The following is a 7,189-nucleotide window of genomic DNA, read 5'->3' as shown; positions in this document are numbered from 1 at the left end:
ACAACTGACTAGGTTTTGTCATAGGATATGAACATCCATTCACTGTCACCTATCATTGGTTCATGATGCCAAACTGCAAATGCTGAGGACAAAAAGGGAAAGCTTTTTCATGGGCCATTTCTGGCCATCGGTTTTATGTGTGATTCTGTTTTTTGATGGGTGCGAATGGCAAGCAGACAGGAGGAATCAGAAGAATGAATAGAGAAATTTGCAATAAGGTAGTGCAGAGAACCTTAGCTATCCACTTATTCACAACATAGATGTAGAACTGTAGACAGAATTTGCTGAACTTGGAATGTCAGCACACAAAGGGTAGGTTAGGAAGCAGGGGCAGACATACAGAACATACAAGACAGACATGTATGGTGATGGACAGAAATGGTTTGGGGATCCCATGATTAGGGATAGGTAGGGGACATCATTTGCATACCCAATCAAGCTTGGGAACAGTGAGAATCTAGTCCTCACCCTTAGAACTGTCATAACTGCCTCCTAACTCATTTTCCTGTGTCAGTGCTCAATGTAGTATAGTGTCTTTGCAATGTGACAAAGCACCTTTTCTACATGGACGATTTGGGCACTGAGACCCCTTTCTATGACACCCTCCACCAGCCTTGTCTGCTCTTGCTGTTTGACAGCTACTCCCAGAGGATACCAGTGCACCAGCAGCCAAGGCAGAGCAACCTGACACAGATGTTGCAGGTAGGGCAGGGGTTGTGGAGGCAGCACTGACAAAATGAGTCCCCATGTTGCTAGTTGTTGGTGCTGCAACCTGTGGAGGGATGGTGGGACAATCAGCAGTGGTCAGTCTATGTCCCTGTGCTGAATATCATTTTTTAAGCAGAAATGCATGAAAACAGAACAATTTTAAGCCACAGAAAATATTAAAACCAGCAACCAAAAGAGAGAGAGAGAGAGAGAAGTGGAGGGTTGAGATTAGAAAAAAAGTGAGAATTAAATCCATGGCATATTACATGACTTTATTATTTTAGTACAAATAATTTATGATTATCCAGTTTGAACACCTTTGCCACATCCAAGTATGATGACAAGGTCTTGCTCTGTTGTACCATTAATCAGTTACACTGCTAGGATATCATAAATACAACAATTTATTTGACTATTGACATATTACATAATGTTACAATAATTATTAGGATTACAGTAAGTCCTAATGCATACGTACCCTGTGCCTCTCCAAGGTGATTTAACTAACATCTCTTGGTGCGCTTCCCTGTTTGCTGCAATGTCTTCAGCAGCTGTACAGTAGAGAAGATGAGAAATTAAAGCATAATGAATACTAGTCTTAGCTGTCTACTACATCTTATATAACTGAATGCTGAGGGTCAGTATATTTACATAACTGAGGGGTGTCAGCAGTTCTAAACTCATCCTCCCATCGGCTAAGGAGGTCTTTCTTGTGCCACGTCAGGTCACTGTATTGGTGATGGTATTGTTCCCTAGTCCAATGGATGCCAGTTGCACTGGAGACAGCCTTGCCTAAGCTGTTCCAAGCCTCAGTCTTGTAATGAGACTCAGTATAATCCGATGCAGCAGCCTGCAGTTGTAGTGCTTCATGAGGAGTGCCATAAAAATCATGGAGTCATCAACACCCTACCTCTGTGCTCTAAATTTAGCACCATCACACCAGCCATGTCTGCAGAAGTCAAACAACAACTCTATGTCTGAAATGGCGTCAAATTCTAATCTCTCATTTAACATCTAGTTTGCAAACGTGCACACAATCATGCCAACTGCAACTGCAAGATGGAAAGCAGAGAGACCTATTGCCAGATGAAAAGGTAGTGATTTAGTCAAACAGTAATGATGATGTGAAACATGGCAGTGAGATTTGCCAAAGATCAACACTGACATGCTTAAACAAGGACTGGCTATTGGAAGGTTAAACAGGATGACTTGGGGCACAACTGGTTGGGACTTGCACTCTGAAACAAGTGGAGGTCAAACCTGTGGAATGAAGAATGCATAACTTTCAAAACAGGTTATTATTTTTCAGGAAAACTCCTTTTCGGCCATGTCATTACAAATATACAGTATTCGGCATGAACAGAGATATACTTCAGATAGACCTCTATGTGTGAGACTTTAAAGAGATATTTTTCAGATAGACTTCTATGTTCATAGGTTCATAAGTGTGTACTAGGCTAATGGCCCTGGAGCCTTTACAAGCCTAGCCCATAGGATTACCCTGGCATCGTGCCACCCAACCTTAGTTCCTAGTGCCTCTGTCGAGTAGAGCCACTGGAGTGATCCCCGAGGTTAATTTTCTATTTCCCATCCACTCATAAAGATTTCTCTTGAAGATGGCCAGTGAGGTGCTCTGCTTGACATGTATGGGACATCTATTCCATAGCATGGACAGTCTCTGGGTTATGAACCTGTCCCTCCAGCATGTTCTGTTGATTGTGGTAATGAGGTTGAGGTCTCTGGAGCATGTGGTGTGGAGGGATTGGGATTTCTTTAGATGTAGCATTTCTAACAGATCTGGGTCAGACATGACTTTGTAAGTCAAGCAGAGATCACCTCTAACTAGGCGATATGAGACAGAGAATAGTTGGAGTTTTTTGACTCTGTCCATATAGGACAAGTGTTTAAGGCCTAGGATCCTCTTTGTGAGGTACTTTTGCAGCCTCTTCAGTTGTTGCAGGTGTCTAGTGAGGTACATGCCAAATGGGGTGCTGTAATCAATGAATGGCCTAATGAGGGAAGAGTAGAGGGAGACAATGACCTCTTTCTTCCTGGATGCAAAACCCTTAGTAATGAGATGTGCCACATAGAAGGGCTTTCTGACCACAGTGGCAATGTGGTGGTCAAAAGAGAGGTTGCTGACAACCTGTGTTCCCAGATCTCATATAACACCTTCTGTGTTCAGTGAACTACCATCAATGTGATAATTCAAGGGAAATGGGTTTTTCCCAAAGGGGATGAAGACACATTTTTTGGCATTGAGCTTAAGGCCATGGTTCTGACACCAGTTGTTGGTCACATTGAGGCCTTTCTGTAGGATGTCAGCATGACTTGGGGAGTAAATAATAGCTCCCAACTTGCAATTATCTGTGAACTTTGTCACCCAGAGTTCCATTGTGTTTGCTTGGACTTCAGAGAAGTAGATACCAAACAGGAGAGGAACCAGGACCAAACCCTGTGGGACTCCACTCGTGACTGGTCGGCAGTCTGACTTGGAGTCAGCTACTTTCACACTGTGTGTTCTATCTGTGAGCCAGTTTGCAGCCCACCTAGTGATATAGGGGTTGATGCCTAGCTTAGTAAGTTTTTCTATGATTCCTGAGTGGGGAATGGAATCAAAGGCCTTAGCCAGATCAAAGTAGGCTGTATGAACCACCTTATCTTCATCCACAGCTCTGGTGACTGACTCAAAGAAGTCAACCAAGTTGAGCAGGCATGATCTACTCTTCACAAAACCAAACTGTGTAGGATCCAGAGTTATGAGATTCCCTATATATACTTGTTTAATAGGTCCATGATGATCCATTCCATAGCTTTGTATATCAGGTTCATCAGGCTAATGGGGCGATAGTTCCTGGGGTCTGTAGTCGCTCCTCCTTTGTGGAGAGGGATGACTGTAGCAGTGTGTCATTCGGTGGGGACAAAGCCTGAGGTGAGGCAGTGATTTAACAGGGCACACAAGTGAGGTGCCAGTTCACTCTGCAGTTCATGTAGAGCACAGCCGGGGATACTGTCAGATCCCATAGAAGCTGTATTCTTGGCCTTGGACAGTGCTGTTTTAACCTGTGAAGCAGTAATACTGGGTGCCTGGCTATCTACTGGTATTGTGATTGATCCTTTGGGGGGAGGGTTAAAGTTAGCACTGAATCTGTTTGCCAGTATATTTGCAATATCTCTTGGCTCAGTATAGGAGATATTGTACAGTAGCTCAGAGCAAATCTGGGTATTGCCATGGAGATTCTTTACATAACTATAGAAGGCCTTGTGATTGTCTTTACTATCTGCTGCAATTCTGTTTTCATAGCTATCTTTAGAGGATTTGATGAGGGATCTCAACCTTTTGCTGAGGCAGATAAGGGAGTTTTTCCAGTCTTGGGACCTCACCTTATTCTGCATCAGTTTCCTCCTTCTGTTGTAGAATTTTTTATGGCAGAGGACCACCAAATTGGCTTCCTTTTTTTGGAGGAGAGCATCCTAGTTTTATTGGGTATGGTGAGATCCATGCATTTGTATACATGTTCATACAGTGCATTGGTGTATGATATGGTGGTCATGCAAGTATTCTCTATTTGCACGGGTGCCGTGAAGTGAGTCACCTCTGTTTTTAGCAGCCCAAAGGTAGCTTTGGAGAAGTTTTTCATGGTGGTTATCTTTGTTGAGGGGGTGGGAGGGATGTGGATTTCCAAGGTAATTAGCTTGTGATCGGATTTAACCAGGGAGGAGTTGACTACTGGTGCAGAACAACAGTCTCCCATGTTAGTAATGACCAGGTCAAGGATGTTGCTACCTCTAGTGGGGGTAAGAACGAGTTGGTCCAGGGCATTGGAATTAATGAATTCCAGAAAGCGTTGGGCAAGTGTATTGGTACATGAGTAGTTTTCCCAGTTATTGGAGGGGTAGTTGAAGTCGCCCAGTATGACAGTGTTAGGTTGGACCCTAATATTATCCAGGGTGCTTAGGAATGTGGAGTGTGAATCTTGGGACATGGTTGGGGACCTATAGCAGGCTACGACCTGAATCACTGTCTTACCTAATGTTAGCTGCACTTGAAGTAGCTCAGATGCGTTATGTTGGACTACCAGTCTGGAGGTGTGTGCATCCTTTATGAATATGGAAACACCACCGCCTTTGGAGCTTCGGTCCAAGTTCTGGGGCCAAAAGGTGTGGAATGAGTTGTAGCCTGGAAGTGCAGGGTTGCTTTCTGCTGCCTTGAACAAGGTCTTGTTTACAGCACAAATGTCGATGTTCTCCATTTTAAGGAGTACCTCGAGCGAGTGTATTTTGAAATTTAGACTTCTAGCATTGAGCAGCATGACCCTCAAATTGCATTTGTTTGTAGCTGCTATGGTGATAATTTGGTCTTTGGAACACTGTCTAAAAAAGGCACTAAAGGTTTGGCAAGAGCCTTGGCCAGTATCCGGAACTCCAGGGGTGACAGATGCAGGCCATTTCTGGCAAAGCATTGAGGTCTGTCAGTCATGTCATCCCAGACAGACAGATACTGGATCCCCTTAGAATGACACCAGAAACTTGCCAATTGTTGAAATCAATCATTTTCTGCTTGTACTGTGGTATCATTCTTGGTGATGGTAGGATGCTGCTCAGGGCTAGGGTCATACCCACCTGGGCTACATAATCTGAGAGCTCCTCCATGTCTCTTCATATAGTCCAGGGAGGTATGTCTCAGGTCATTCACACCCACATGTACAATGACAGAGTCATATTTATACCTGTTGTTGAGGGACCTGAGTGTGTGCATTATGTGGTGGATCCTGGCGCCTGACTTGTGCTGGGCTCTATGCTTGACTGTATGAGACTTTAAGAAGATATGGAAACTGCTTTCAAATGAAAGAGGCAGTATTATTGTTTGTATATATATTTCAGATGGATAGATTTCATGATCTGAGTAATACAGGTTGAGGTATGATACATACTTACATACTTCATAATACATACTGTCCTAAAAGCAGAACTGGGCTATGCGAGGAGTCAGTATGGTCTTAACTAAAGTATTGTTCCCATCATAGATACCTGTTCAGAGATTAGTACTAAGCTAAGGCCCACATGGGCCTTTTGAGCCTAGCCACATACCAAGAAAGAAGCAAACCCTGTACTTTTTCTCTGTGAGGTTAATAGCTTAACCATTACCCCAACTCTCCCACCAGGTATGTAAGTGCATTTTTAATTAATATTAATAAATGTCATGCTTAAACAATTACACACACAGTCAGCTGGGATTCACAAGGAAGTCATTAATGAGATATGCTACCTAGAAAAGGGGTAGGTATCAAAGCATTACTGATACATTTCTTGCAATCAACCTACTTATGATAACCATTAGCAGATAGTGTTGCAGTCCTTATCAAAGTTTTGTGAGAAATGGCATTCTGACACAATTTATAAAATACGTGCTATCTGGATTAAAACCCTGGATCACCTGCATTCTGTCTCTAAAGTCACTGCACTTATGCCTTGTGCACAGAGACAGTTACAAATAAGGTGGATGCTCCTTAGTACTGTCCACAGTGTTGATGTCTGCCCAATGCCATTAAGCCTGTTTGCACTACAGAAGGCTGCCCAGATACATTTTTTTGCTTTTTTCTTAAGCAAGTAAGCTTGATTGCATGCATATTTCTAGTGAGCAAGTGCGGAAAGCAAGAAACAGAAAAAAAATTAATACAAAGTTGTGACGGAAGTAAAATATTTTCAGTAATAATTTCAGTAGTCCCATCACACAGTATGGATTTGAACCCCAAAGGAACTCTGTTATTGGTCCAAAGTCATTGCACTTACAGCTTGTGTCACAGAGACAAGCATATACTAGGTGCACTTCACTCATTCAGTCCATACTGTGCAATGGTGCCAGAAGTGTTTGCAGTAATAATAAAGGCTGCATAACTGTCGCGGAGGCACAGGTACATTCTACCAGGGCCTCATAAGAGATAGTGTGAGTACTAAATGTGGCGCATTCTTACATGTGTGACTGCATAACCATGTGTGTGTCTCCTTGGATAGGATGAGTGACACACAGGATCAGGCAGTGTCTGTGATGGAACATGTCCATAGATCCACAACATCCTATTGTGTTATTCGATTTGGCCATGCCAGATGCCACTCCCGTGGTGGCACTACTTCTACTGTTTTATCAGTGACTGAGGTGTCCACACCCAGACATGGTAGGCCAAGGGTCCTTGTCCTGGATGCAGTCATGAAGAGAACTTGTCTAGCTGACATCGGTCATGTTCAGGTAGCACCCCCATTTCAAACCAGGGCATGGAAGTGGCAGTGTAACTCCTTGCAGAGGCAGTTTTTGTGGTCAGGAGTGATAACATTGAACTGGCAACTCTACCATGCACAGCTCACATCTGTCTGACATGTCCAGATGTACTGCTTGCACAGAGTATAATTATGTTCATACAGACACACACACACACACACACACACACACACACACACACACACACACACACACACACACACA

This window comes from Protopterus annectens, chromosome 5.part1 (genome assembly GCF_019279795.1).
Source record: "Protopterus annectens isolate FY-2018-M chromosome 5.part1, PAN1.0, whole genome shotgun sequence".
In the NCBI taxonomy this organism is placed as follows: domain Eukaryota; kingdom Metazoa; phylum Chordata; order Ceratodontiformes; family Protopteridae; genus Protopterus; species Protopterus annectens.
Note: the sequence above shows the minus strand (reverse complement) of the source record.